Raw genomic sequence first — 13,732 nt, forward strand, 5'->3', positions numbered from 1 at the left:
AGTTTAGTGACTTTGTTGCACCGTAGCAATGATGGTCGTCCCGAGTGCGAGCTGGGCGAAAGGACGCCTCTGGGTGTTGCCATGTGCGTGCACAAGTCAACCGGAAATTTGCAGTGGACAGGCAAAGTACGGAATAAAATAAACTGCAACCTTTGAGCGGTCAAAATATCAACACAATAAAAGCGCAGGGCGTGAGAATTAGTGCCCATCGCCTCTGCGCGATCGGACAGCAAAATTTACAATGCACCGGCCGCCGCAAGCATTGAAGGAGGCAAGTCAAACAGCTGACGCCTTGGAAACCACATGCACGCATTCTCCCCGAATTGCACAATCTCACCGCTGGCATTGCACAAGGCGAGAAGGAAACAGCCTTCAGTTTTAGCTCTCGGACGCAAGTGGCTCAGACTTTGCAATTTCCCACGCGTGGCGTAAACAAAAATCCAGTCACTCGGTCCCTTCGCCATCTGTGCCAAGGAGCGGTACAGAAGTAAACGTTTTTTTTGATGGGGAGAGAATGAGCTGTGGAATGATGAAATTAAAATACTTTGTTCCGGCAGTTGCTCACCGTCGGACTCCACCCTCACTCACCGTTCCTCACTCACTCACTCACTCACTCACTCTCCCTCCCTCCCTCCATCCATCGCCCGTCATTGTGCCCGCGTGGAGGCAACGGCGTCGCTCGAGCCAATGCTCGCGCACGCCGACGGTTATTCTTTCCGAGCCGTGGGGCAACTTTGCCGCCTGGGCGCACGCACGCGGGCGGGCGGTGGGAGCTTGACTTGAGCTGAGCGAGTTCACGCGCACAGGCGTTTGCTTTTTCTCTCTCGGGCGGCGAAAGAAGTTGGCTCTGGCTACGGGCGCGCGCACGCACGCACGCAGAGGCAAGGCCATTTCGTTTAAACTGGTTGCAGCGCGCACCCGCGCGCTAAGGAGGAGCTACCGGGTGAGAGTCGCGAGCCAGAGGGTGGGAGTGAGTAAGTGTGAGTGAGTGGGGTGTGGTTAGAGGCAGGCGGTCAGTTACCCAGGGCAGTGAACATACACACTCACACAAAAAAAAAGTCTCAGAACCAGAAGTAAGTGTGCGTTTTGCTTTATCTTTACTTTCTTTCTCCTCCCCACCACCCCCTTCCCCAGCTTATCTTGAGTGGGCGAATATCTGTTAGTTTTATCGTGTGCTCTTGGGAGGGGAGGAGCAGTTGAAAAGTGTTTTGGTGCATTGTGAAATGTCCGGCTGTTTGTGTGTAGCGTGTAAAGTGGTGGTCAAGGGTGTCTCGCAGTTTCTTTTTTTGGAAGTCCTCGGCACGTTGTGCGTTTCCAGTGAAGGGTCATAGCGACCGGTGCACGTCCACATCGCTTGACGGAGGTAGAGTCTGCGTCCAGTGCAGCTGAAAACCTGAGTTCAGCTTGGTTTAAAGTACCACGAGCGTGCCCCAGTACTATTCTTTTTTAAAGTGAGCTTTTTGACTTCAGTGTCGCTTACATTACAATACACTCCACCACGGATGGACCCGGCATGCGAAAAGGAACAGGAAAAACTGCTCTGGGATTTCTGAGTATTATGCTACTTCGTCGAAACTTTTTTTCGTAAACCATTTCTGAGATAACGCTTTTTTTTATGCGTCACTACTGTATGATATTCGTTCATTGAAGCCTGACTGGGCCGCGAGGATCTGAAATAATACAGGTATCTCTTTAAATACAGTTTACAAACTGTGAGGCTGTGAAATAGACGAGGAGTAGGCTTGTTAACTGTTTTGAAATGTGGAAAAGTAACTGTGCTACTAAGTTGTTACGTGTATGTTTCTCCGGTCACTTTAAATATAATGCTGGGCAAGCTTAGTGTTTTTAGTTGCGCATAACCGGAGAATGTTACAGCATTTCTCACCAAACGAAGAACCAACTCTATCCAAAAAATGTTAACGTCACTTCCACTTGGATACAGAACTGTGTTCGATATTTGGATTCTTGAACGAAGTCAAATTGCAGCTATTTAGAAATATTACTTTCATACAAAAGATTGTAATGTGTGGTTATAAAACGACGGCTTAATTACTGAATCGCGAAATTTTGACAAATGCCATGTTTAAAACTTCCCGGATTCGAACATGAATATATTTAGGTAACTTGTCTGGAGAAATATCAAATTGATAAAACAGCATTTTAGCGGCCAATCCTATAAATCCGGGGAAAGTTTGTTTTGTTTTGGGGGTGGGGTATAAGCCAAGTGAAGGTTGGCAATGGCAGACAAGATTGTGGAACGATTGATTCAAGGTACTGAAGCCAAACCGTTTCACATGGGTGATTATGTAAAAAGTGCATATTTATTGATTTTGCCAAGAACGACATTTTTTAAACAATAGCTTGTGTACACATTTACCTTTGGGAGGCCTTACTGAAAATTTGTAGGGAATTTTATAGATTTGTAGTTTTGTAGTGAATAGTTTTGTTTTATTAATTCGAATAAATAATTGTCAACTGAGTAATTCAACCACTTAAAGTGAGGTCAACAATGCACTTTGGAGGCAGTAATCTACACTTCTGTACGCAGGTGTTGAGTGAAGATTTTGAGACTCATTAATCTATTGTTTACGGTTTTATCTTTTTTTTGTGATTTACCACCTGACATGTAATTTTTATGCACTAAAATCCACAAATAAATGACCGGTTAGTTGAAATTGCTTCATACATTAAAGAAGTTTTACATTGGAGTGGGTTCATGTTTCACACCATCTTCCACACAGACTTAACGGAGTGATGCAATAACCCAGAGGCTGAGGGGATAAAATATGACTGCAGATTGGCCTCTGGTATTTACACCCTCCATTTCCTCAGAACTTGTATCACTGAGTGCTAGAATATCTTAGAATAAAGTATATAGTATCTTAGAATAAAGCGGAGGCTCTTAGAATAAAGGGGAGGCCATTTAAGACTCAGATGAGAAAACACTTTTTCACCCAGAGAGTTGTGAATTTGTGGAAGGGCAGTGGAGGCCAAGTCACTGGATGGATTTAAGAGAGAGTTAGATAGAGCTCTAGGGGCTAGTGGAATCAAGGGATATGGGGAGAAGGCAGGCACGGGTTATTGATTGGGGACGATCAGCCATGATCACAATGAAGGCGGTGCTGGCTCGAAAGGCTGAATGGCCTCCTCCTGCATGTATTTTCTATGTTTCCATGAGTGATCACCTTCTTCCCCCATCTCTTTCCCCTTAGTCCAACTCTGTCAATGGTCCCACTCTGTGAAGTCTGTGGTATTTGCTGTGCCATAATTTCATACTTTAAAATAAGCAATGTACCGACAACTTCCACTCAAGATAGTTTGGAAATGACAGCCACAACAGCAATAGTTTTTGAATGTCACTACACTATCAGATCGCAGGAATTTTGCACTCTGACATTGCTGCTCTGAGCACGACATGATAGACAGGCGATAGCTAACACAAAGAAAATACTTACTATTCTTCTTGATGGTGTCGTAGGTGAATTCCATTAAAACTAGTCCCTGGCAGTCGCCTAAGTGGGACAGGCCCATTACTCTTCTTGATGGGAAAACTGGAAGAGGAGTTTGGTGTCAAGAATGAGATGATGTATCTTACTGCGTTGCATCTTAACCATTCGATTTAATCTGTTGTGGAATTGACAACTGCATCTGAGAGAACATATGCTCCAACCGTGGAAGCCAAGGAGGATTTCTATTCCAATTTTAAACCCTGCACTGTATTCCCTGAGGGAGACACACTGATCTTATCCCAAGAGTTGAAATATGTGATTATATAAGGTGGGAGTATATAAAGTGAACTCCAGTAAAATTGCCCTCCTGACAAAATGCTTAGAATGGGGACTTGTTAAACCAGAATCCTGTTTCATTAGAGCTTCATGATAGGTTCTAATAACTGTTGGATAGAGCACTGTCTAGATCACGGTTGCCTCTATCTGCCTGCCCTCAAAATGATGACGGCAACTGAAATATCAAGAGAATCAATGTCGACAGTCGCAGGAATCCCTGTAAACATAAAAATCTTAAAAACCGAGACAGCCTGATGACTGCCATTCCAATAGAGCAACAGAGTTGCTACAGTGCCTGAATTGGTATGAAGTCGACCAATCGAATTTCAGATGCCAGAATGGTCTAATTTCCCATTGACCGAAGGCTTTGTTACATTGGGAACATCATCATTTTACAATGGAAAATAAATATCTCTACAGGCCTGAAGACCCAGACTGAACAGTGAGCACATGACGTAAAGAACAGATAATGGATGGAAAAATTACAGGGGGTTCACTAACTATTATGTTCGGATCCCTCTGATCTATCCCAGTGTCCTAGATGCCAAGCGCCTGCCCTGTAGAAAATATATCTATGTAGCAAAGCAGAGAGCACTTAAACTCATAAGAAGTCCTCGAATGAGACAATGCCCTTGACTCCATTCCACAGCAAAATATCTGCTCCAGTCTTACCGTGATCCCAGAACATCAAGATGTTGAAAAATTCATAGTTTAACTAAGAATAGAAAAAGCGAGCCTTGGCAGCAGAGGGAATCATTGCTAAAATTCTAAATCTTGGCAGAAATAAATTTTGGCTCTAAACTCTCAGCCTCATCTCCCACATCTGGAAAGGAGGAAGCGATTTGAGAGTTGCTATGATTTTGACCATCTTCAAATGTGGTTGTGGAGCTATGGAAGTTTTTCCCTTTCTGCCACAGAGAAAGTCAATGATCTTCACTTGCTAGTTTGAGGCTGGACGACTAACCAGTGTGAATACAGTCAATTTAGATAACCAGTGAGCACGATCTTCATTGCACATATACTTCAACAAAATGCAAGGTTCGGTATCAATCGCTATACACAGCCTTTTTGATCTCCTTTTGGCCTGGTTGCAGAGAGGGACTGGCAGTATCTTTCTCAAATTTGGCCACACTCTGAAGTTGATCTCTATTCTTTTCTAGAACATAATGAAATGCAAGCCATGGTTTTGCCAAGTGGGTCCACAGTAGATCTAACCTCAGTGCAAACTGGTATCAATCTTGGTTGCGTTGGTCCAATCATTTTCTCGGGCTTCCTCACTATAATACTATACCCAGTTTACAAAAAGCTTCCTACTGGAGTGGAATACACAGGAGAAATGGAAACTGCATATACGCATATTCAGAGAGCAAGTTCCAATTCTGCCACTTGTTCATTGATGTCTGCAAGATAATTGAGCTTTGCCACTAAATGTTGGTAGACAGTTCCTCTGCACTACCACCCAATGCTATGGGAAAGATGTTATTAAGCTGAAAACAGCTAAGATAAGATTTATGAGAATGTTGCCAGGACTTGATGGCCTGAGGTACAGGGAGAGGTTGGACAGGCTTGAAATTTATTAATGGAGCGCAGGAGGCTGAGCTGCAATCTTAAAACGGTGTATAAAATCCTGAGGGGAGTAGATGGGGTAAATTCACACTCTTTCACCCAAGGTATGGGAAATCAATATTTTGAGGGCAGAGGCTTAAGGTGACAGGGGAAAGATTAACATGATACAAATAGTAACATGAGTCACCTTTTAACTGTTTAGGTGGTGGGCATATGGAACAAGGTGCTAAAAGAAGTAGTTGAGGCAGGTATAATAACAACATTCAAAAAACATTCAGATAGGTACATGGATAGAAAAGATTGTGGGATATGGGCCAGATACGGGTAAATGGAAGTAGCTCAGATGGGGCATCGTTTTGACAAGAAAGCATGGGGCCAAAAGGTCAGTTTCTGTGGTGTCTTACCCTATGACTCTAATGCTGTCCTTAAATATTATAGGCTGGGAGTTTGCCTATAAAGACTGGTTCAGAACTTTTGAGTTTAGAACGATGACAGATAATGTTATTGAAATCTGTAAGGTTCTAAAGGCATTACCAGAATGGGTGTTGAGTATATTTTTCTCTTGTAAGGATATCTAGAGATGAGCAATATAGTCAGAGAATAAGGGCAACCTGTGAAGAATTTCTTTGACTATGAAATTATCTATTCCATACAACAGGGCAGCATAGTGGCACATTTGGTAGAGCTGCTGACCACACAGCACCAAGGACCAGGTTTGATTCTGACCTCGGGTTCTTCCTGTGTTTCGCGTTTGCATGTTCTCAGTGACTATGTGTGCTTCTACTGGGTGCTCCTTATTTCCTGTCACGTCCCAAAGGCATACCGGTTTGTACTTTACTTGGCCTCTGTGACGTTGCCCCTAATGTATAGGGAGCGCACGAGGATGTAGGATAACAGAACAAGTGTGAAGAGATGATCGACGTAGACTGTATCCTTGGATGTGGAAACGGGCATCAAATATATTCAGGTTGGAGATTGGCCAATATTTGAATTATTAGGCAGTTAAGTTAAGGGGTTAGAGTTATGGGGTAAGATCAGAAACAATAATATTCAGGCTAAGATTTGATCAGCTAAGATCTGATTGAATGGCCAAGTAGTCTTGGGCAGTGAATAGTTGCTTGCTACTGCTATTTGTGACATTTATAGACTAATGTCGTTGCTTTAAGTGTTCTGGCCATATTGGTAATCATTTCTCAAAGGAAACTGGAGCAGTGATTTGCCTAAAATCCACATTCTCGTCTGTTGTAATATTGTCAAGTAATTTGCCAGATTTCCCCTGCCACAGGAGGTGCAACATCTGTCCCCACACCACCTCTTTACCTTCATTGAAGGACACAAACAATCTTCCTGATATAGTAGTGGCCAGAGAATCTGGAGTGACGGAGGAACTGAAGGAAATCCACATTAGGCAGGAAATGGTGTTGGGTAGACTGCTGGGACTGAAGGCTGATAAATCCCCAGGGCCTGATGGTCTGCATCTCAGGGAATTCTTAAGGAAGTGGCTCTAGAAAATATGGATGCATTGGTGATAATTTTCCAATGTTCTATAGACTCTGGATCAGTTCCTGTGGATTGGAGGGGAGCTAATGTTATCCCACTTTTTAAGAAAGGCGGGAGAGAGAAAACGGAATTATAAACCAGTTAGCCTGACATGGGTGGTGCGGAAGATGCTGGAGTCAATTATAAAAGATGAAATAGCCTCACATTTGGATAGCAGTAACAGGATCGGCCCGAGTCAGCATGGACTTACAAAGGGGAAATTATGTTTGACTAATCTTCTGGAATTTTTTAAGGATGTAACTCGGAAAATGGACAAGGGAGAGCCAGTAGATGTAGTGTACCTGGACTTTCAGAAAGCATTTGATACTGTCCTATATAGGAGATTAGTGGGCAAAATTAGGGCACATGGTATTGGGAGTAAAGTGCTGACATGGATAGAGAAGTGGTTGGCAGACAGGAAACAAAGAGTAGGAATTAACGGGTGCCTTTCAGAATGGCAGGCAGAGATTAGTGGGGTACCGCATGGCTCGGTTGGGGAAGTGGGCAGATGCATGGCAGATGAAGTTTAATGTGGATAAATGTGAGGTTATCCACTTTGGTATTAAAAATAGGAAGGCAGATTACTATCTAAATGGCGTCAAGTTGGGTACAAAGGGATCGGGGGGTCCTTGTTCATCAGTCTATGAAAGTAAGCATGCAGGTACAGCAGGCAGTGAAGAAAGCTAATGGCATGTTGGCCTTTATAACAAGAGGAATCGAGTGTAGGAACAAAGAGGTCCATCTGCAGTTGTACAGGGCCCTAGTGAGACCACACCTAGAGTATTGTGTGCAGTTTTGGTCCCCTAATTTGAGGAAGGACATTCTTGCTATTGAGGGTGTGCACCGTAGGTTTACAAGGTTAATTTCTGGAATGGTGGGACTGTCATATGCTGAGAGAATGGAGCGGCTGGGCTTGTACACTATGGAGTTTAGAAGGATGAGAGGATATCTTATTGAAACATATAAGATTGTTAAGGGTTTGGGCACGCTAGAGGCAGGAAACATGTTCCCGATCTTGCTGGACTCCAGAACCGGGGGCCAGTTTAAGAATCAGGAGTAAGCCATTTAGAACGGAGGCGAGGAAACACTTTTTCCTCACAGAGAGTAGTGAGTCTGTGGAATTCTCTGCCTCAGAGGGCGGTGGAGGCCGGTTCTCTGGATACTTTCAAGAGCGAGCTAAATAAGGCTCTTAAAGATAGTGGAGTCGGGGGATATGGGAAGAAGGCAGGAACGGGGTACTGATTGGGGATGATCAGCCATGATCACATTGAATGGCCTACTCCGGCACCTATTGTCTATTGACTGAAACAGTCTGTCTGGGTGAGTCAGAGACTTACATGCATCTCCTCCACCCTCGTTTATTGCATTTTATTCTCTCCACACGGCTTCCTCTACATCGATGAGACCCAGCATAGACCAGGTGACCACTTTGCTGAACACGTGCGCTCAGTCCACCAGAGACCTGGAGTAACCCGTTTGTAAGCCGCTTTAATTTCCCTTCCCAAGCGTGTACAAACCTGTTCCTCATAGATGGTCTTCATGGTCAGAATGAGGCCACATAAGATACAAGATACAAGATACATTTATTCGTCACATGTGCCAGATGGCACAGTGAAATGAAATTCCCATACAGCCACACTATAAAAATAAGGGACACAACACACTATAGAGTTTGACATAAAACATCCCCACACAGCAGAATCAGAGTTTCCCACTGTGTCAGTCTCTTCCTCCATTGTTCCCCGTGGTCAGGGCCTCCCCGTACCCTCCGCAGTTGCCGCTACGGGCGGCCCAATGTTCAGGACCGCTCGCTGGGGTGTTGTAAGTCCGACGTCGGGGCTGCAGGACGTCCTCAGCGGCGTGGACACCGGAGTCGGCGGCTCCCAAAGTCCACAGGTCGTGCCGGGTGGAGACTGCTGCCCCAGGAGTCCGTGTTGGCGATCAGCGCCGCCCGCGTTGGAAGCTCTTCCAAACCAGAGCTCCACGATGTTGGAGCAGTGGCCCAACGCTCCGGAGCTCCAACCGGCGACCCAGATAGGCATCGCCCGCTCCGCGGTGAATCCAGCACTGCGCCGCCGCTGTTGCGGCCCTGGTCTGGTTCCCGGTCCCCGACAGGAAAGACCACTCCGATCCAGCTGGTAGGCCGTGAGGTGGGGAGCGAGGATGTGACTCGGAGAAATAGTCGCGTTCCGCCAGGAAGAGACTAGGAGACCGTTTCCCCCTTACCCTGCCCCCTCCCCCACATAGAAAAGTAAAAGTTTCCCCCAACACAAGACTTTAGACTAACTAAAAATAATAAAAAAGATAGAAATAACAGACAGGCTGTAGGCAGAGGCTGCTGCCAGTGCAGTGCCCCTAGAAGAACAGGGTTATAAGCCTGGGTAGGTTACAACCCAATGGCTTGAACACTGAATCCTTTGTGACTATCTCCACCTTTCTGGACCTCGCCTCACTTAACTACTAAATTAACCCTTCATCTGAATACATTTCACTTGCCAGATCTTGCCCCACCCTTTCCCTTCACCTCTTTCTTCTTTACTTGCCAGATCTTGCCCCACCCTTTCCCTTCACCTCTTGCTATCGCTCCTCTACTCCAATAGTGAAAAAAGATCACCACCTGAAATGTTCCCTGTCCATTACACCCCCACACCCACATACCCACACACACACACACGCAGATATTGCTGAATTTCGGTAGCTTTTACTCCTGCTCAGTTCCATCAAAGCTTTGCCTTTATTTACACTTTGTCTTTTTTCAATCTATACTTAACTAATCTATGATGATTGATCAAGTTCCAATGACAGGTCAGCAAACTGATATATTAAAAAATCTATCATTCTCTATCTTGAATATACTGGGTCTCCACAGTCCTCCTGGGTGAAGAATTATGAAGAGTTTCAACTTCTGGGTGATTGATCCTGCCAAGCCCTCTAGGAATTTTGTATGTTGTAATGAGAACGTCTGTTATTCTTCCTTGGGGGACAAATCGGCAAATACATATAAATTTCTCTCTGAAAACTATAATCACAAATATTAAATTAAATGGCATAAAACGAGCACAAGATTGACAAGAAAGACCAGTTACTAAAAGACGAAAAAGAGACAGAGGGAAGAGTGTGCACGAGGTTAAAGCCTGGATCAATGCATGGAAACTTGTGCCATTAAACTTGATTGCATGTGTGGAAACTTGAAAATGTGTGATAAGATTACCCTTTAGATTCCTAGTAAACCATCCCCCTTTCGCCATAACCCCAATGTCTTCTGGTTCTTAACTTCTCTAGATTAAAAAAACTGCATCTACCTGATCTATTCCTTCATGATCTTTTATACCTCTAAAACATCACCTCTCAACCCCCTGTGCTCCAAAGAATAAAGTTCCATCCTTCACAACCTTTACCAATAGCTCAGCCCTCATGTCCTGGCAACACCCTCTTAAATCTTCTCTGCAAACTTTCTGTTTAACAACGTCTTTCCTACAGCAAGGTGACCAAAAGTGTATACAATACTCCAAATGTGGCCTCACCTACTTCTTGTGCAACTGTAATACTAACATATTGTCTTGTAACGTAATGCCTTAACCTTTACTCTTTCACCCCATCAGCCGTCGCATACAACACAACGTCTTCCGACATTTTCTCCACCCAACGAGATCCCACCACTAGGCATCTTTCCATCTCAACCCCCTTCTGCCTTCCAGAGATCGTTCTTTCCACAACTCCCTGGTTAATTCATCCCTTCCCACCCAAACCACCCCTTCCTCGGGTATCTTCCCCTGCAACCGTAGGAGATGCAACACCTGTCTATGTACCTCCTCCCTCGACTCTGTCCAGAGACATGGACAGTCCTTTCAGGTTTACTTGCACCTCCTCCAGCCTCATGCCCTGTATCCGTTGTTCAAGGTGTGGTCTCTTATACATCGGCGAGACCAAAACATAAACTTGGTGATTGTTTTGTCGAACTCCTTCGCTCAGCCCGTGTGGGCCGACCTTGTGCATCACAGTATGGTATGGCAACTGCTCTGTCTCCGACCGGAAGGCATTGCAGAGGGTGGTGAAAATTGCCCAACGCATCACCGGTTCCTCGCTCCCCTCCATTGAGTCTGTCCAAAGCAAGCGCTGTCTGCGGAGGGCGCTAAGCATCGCAAAGGACTGCTCTCACCCCAACCATGGACTGTTTACCCTCCTACCATCCGGGAGGCGCTACAGGCCTCTCCGTTGCCGAACCAGCAGGTCGAGGAACAGCTTCTTTCCGGCGGCTGTCACTCTACTCAACAACGTACCTCGGTATCCTGTACCTGCCTTCTCTCCATACCCCCTGATCCCTTTAGCCACAAGGGCCACATCTAACTCCCTCTTAAATATAGCCAATGAATTGGCCTCAACTACATTCTGTGGCAGAGAATTCTAGAGATTCACCACTCTCTGTGTGAAAAATGTTTTCCTCATCTCAGTCCTAAAAGATTTCCCCTTTATCCTTAAACTGTGACCCCTTGTTCTGGACTTCCCCAACATCGGGAACAATCTTCCTGCATCTAGCCTGTCCAACCCCTTAAGAATTTTGTAAGTTAAAGTAAACACTTTAATTCCCATTCCCATGCTGACCTTTCTGTCCTGGGCTGCCTCTATTGTCAGAGTGAACCCAAACTCAAATTAGAGGAACAGCACTTCATTTCGCCTGGGCAGCTTTTAACCCAGCGGTATGAATATTGATTTATCGAACTTCAAGTAACACTTGCATCCCCTCCCTCTGCGTCCTTCCCCCACCCAAGTCATTGGATTAGCTTCAAAGTTGTCTTGTTATTGTTTGCAATTTAGTTTTTACCTAGCCCACAGCTAACAGTGGCCTGTTTTCTTTATCGTTGTTACTTTTTTGCATATCTTTCACTAATTTGTTCTACATCTCTCTATATCGCTGTCTGTATCTCCCTTTCCCCTGACTCTGTCTGAAGAAGTATCTTGACCTGAAACGTCACCTATTCCTTTTCTTCAGCGACGCTGACCCGCTGAGTTACTCCAGCTTTTTGTTTCTATTTTCTATACTTCCATACCCTGACTCGTGTAGTCCATTGTACCAGAAGCCTTCTTGGCCACCCTAAGTACCACACACATCACTTTCAATGAACTATGTACCTGCATTCCCAGATCCCTCTGTTCCACAACACTCGCCAGAGCCCCACTATTCACTGAAGGTCCTGCCCTGGTTTGACTTCCCAAAATGCAACATCTCGCATTTATCTGCATTAAACTCCATTATCTATTCCTCAGCTAACTTGCCCAACTGATCATGGTCCTTCTGTAATTTCTAATAACCATCTTTGCTATCTACGTTATTACCCACTTTGGTGTCATCTGCAAACTTTCTAATTCTGGCTTGCATATTCTCATCCAAGTTGATATAAACCACAAACAGCCCAGCAAAACTAGTCACAGGCCTCCGATCTGAAAAACAATCTTCCACCATTACCCACTGCTTCCTTCATGAAGCCAATTTTTAAATTCAGTTTACTAGTTCTCCCTGGATCGCATACGATTTTAAACTTCCAGAGCAGTCTATCACGTGGAAACGTATCAAATGTCTTGTTGAAATCTATATAGACGATTAGACCAAGTGCAGACCCGTTGGGTCTGTTCCCCCAACATGCGGTTGTTGGGGGGGGGGGGGGAGGCGGCATGCAGCGTCACACACTAACTATCCCCCGCCCCCTCCCCCCCGCACTCACGCTAATTACACCCCTTGATATTATATTAATATTATTAATTTGCTCCTTTTACCCCATAACCACCCTATCTACTGACGCATAGTCCCCAACTTGCAGTCACATCTAGAGAGGGAGGGGGGTGAGGGACGGGAGGGGGTAGAGAGTGAGGGCAGAGAGAGAAGGGACAGATACACCGAGAAGGGCAAGAGGGAGAGGGGGGGTGGAGAGAGGGTAAGAGGGCGAGTGGGTGAGGTGGGGAGGAGAGAGAGAGGGGGTGCTGAGAGGGAGGGAGGGGGTGGAGGGAAGAGCGTAGGGGGTGTGGAGGGGGTTGAGGGGAGGGGGAGCGGAGGAAGGGTGTGCTGAGAAGAGGTGGGGGGAGAGAGGGGAGTAGGAGAGGCTGAGGGAAGGGGAGAGGGGAGGGGGGTGAGATGAGGGGAGGGGATGGGGGGAGAGGAGGGGGAGCAGGGGAGGGTGGAGGGAAGGGGAGGGGGGTGTGTGGAAGGGGGAGGGGGGTAATTGAGGGAGTGACGAACTAACTATATTTTCATTTTCAAACCAAATTAAGAGTACTCACAGGGAGACATTTGGTGTCATTCAGATGCTCAGATGGAGACTAATTGACAGAAAAGATTGAGGGGAGAGCAGAGAGGGGTAAAAACATTAAGTCATATTTCAGGGTGGGAAAAAGATACGGCGGAGGGGAGGTGGCCAAAACTGAGTAGGGGGGGCGTTCTCTCGGAAATCGCAGCACAGAGAAAGAAGGAGGGAGAGGGAGAGTGCTTTTTTAATTCAACAAGAGTCGAGAGGTAGTTTGCCTACCACAGATGTTAAGCTCACAGTTCTATAGTCCCCAGGCTTTTCCTTGCAGCCCATCTGAAATAGAGGCAAAACATTAGCCATGCACAAATCTTCCAGCACCTCACCTGAATCTATTGACGATTTGTATATCTCAGCCAGGGAAACTCTAGCTTCTCATGGTATCCTTGGATATATCTGAACAGGTCCGGGAGATTTCTGCCTCGGAGGGCGGTGGAGGCAGATTCTCTGGATGCTTTCAAGAGAAAGCTAGATAGGGCTCATAAATTGCGGAGTCAGGGGATATGGGGAGAAGGCGGGAACGGGGTACTGATTGGGGATGATCAG

At 45.6% G+C, this 13,732-nt stretch overlaps 1 protein-coding gene across 8 annotated transcripts in view; it reads left to right on the top strand.

Annotated features, from left to right (window-relative positions):
• The first annotated feature begins 930 nt into the window (after positions 1-930).
• The window catches only part of grb10b (growth factor receptor-bound protein 10b), a 199,600-nt gene continuing 186,798 nt past the window's right edge, over positions 931-13,732 (top strand). For 2 of the 8 annotated variants that reach the window (XM_055657334.1, XM_055657364.1), the window contains exon 1: positions 957-1,073. The gene's annotated coding sequence lies outside the window, so the exon portion shown is untranslated. Of the gene's footprint in view, positions 1,074-1,180; positions 1,685-13,732 lie in introns of those variants that run through there. The other 6 variants (XM_055657349.1, XM_055657382.1, XM_055657340.1 and 3 more) reach the window with 4 other exon arrangements.

Source organism: Leucoraja erinacea, chromosome 2 (assembly GCF_028641065.1).
Source record: "Leucoraja erinacea ecotype New England chromosome 2, Leri_hhj_1, whole genome shotgun sequence".
In the NCBI taxonomy this organism is placed as follows: Eukaryota; Metazoa; Chordata; class Chondrichthyes; order Rajiformes; family Rajidae; genus Leucoraja; species Leucoraja erinaceus.